Genomic DNA, 998 nt, shown 5'->3' with positions numbered 1-998 from the left:
TTTACGGAAAAGTTTCCAATCATAGCAAAGGACGCTGACACGCTGCGAAGACAAGCCCATTTAAAGAGAGCAATATTTGTTTTGTAATAGATAATGTAATTTTTAATTACATTATCTATGGCGTTCCAAAGGTGCCAAAAGTGTTTGCACATGGCTAAATGTGGAGACTGCACTTAGGTTGCCGATATCTACTTGTACTTTTTGTACAAGTAGAGATAGTACTGCTCGAGTCTGCTTAACTTTCAAAGGAGCTTCAGGTGGAAAAATGATCTTTTACCAATCTGAGAAATCACTGAACATTTTGAGGTGTACTTTACATTTTTTGTTCAATTTGTGATATCCTCTCTCAGTGTGCAGAGAGCTTTATATTCTATGTGCAACAAATTGAGTCACTGAAAGAATCAGACTGAGAGGGATCTCCAAGTCCATATGCATAAACTGACTGGGATGCAAAATAAAGTGGAAGAGACTGGAATGACAAAAATTCAGGCACAAAGTAGTCTTGTGAAATCATAAAACAAGATCAGCTGATGCTGAAGCATATTTGGTACAGAGGCCATCCACATGTCTGCTGAGTAAAAAGCCACCAAACTTCAAAATGCACAACTTTAGGATGAAGTCAAGGACAGAGTCAAAAAGGCTTCATGGAATGAGATTCCATTCCAGAGAGATTGCATCCAAACCTTTAATCACCACGTGTAATACAGTGTCAGATACAGTGGTGGAAAGTACATGACTGTTGGACTCTAGAGCAGGGAAGACATCTTCTCTGAGGGGAAGACTCACCCATCACTATTTGGCAACATAGTAATCGAGTTTGGGATGGTACAAGACATTATGGATAACAGGCTCTAAAAGGCCCCTTCAGTTCCTACATGTACAAGAACGCATACCAAGGTCTGAAATGACATCAGTGAGAGAACTGTCTGCACAGAGTCCTGACCTCAGCTTGAAACAACTCTGGGATGAATTGGAGCACAGATTGTGGGGCTGGCCTT

This window comes from Poeciliopsis prolifica, unplaced genomic scaffold (genome assembly GCF_027474105.1).
Source record: "Poeciliopsis prolifica strain line A6 unplaced genomic scaffold, Auburn_PproV2 SCAFFOLD057, whole genome shotgun sequence".
Taxonomy (NCBI): domain Eukaryota; kingdom Metazoa; phylum Chordata; class Actinopteri; order Cyprinodontiformes; family Poeciliidae; genus Poeciliopsis; species Poeciliopsis prolifica.
The sequence above is the reverse complement of the archived record's forward strand: the minus strand, read 5'-3'. Positions refer to the sequence as shown.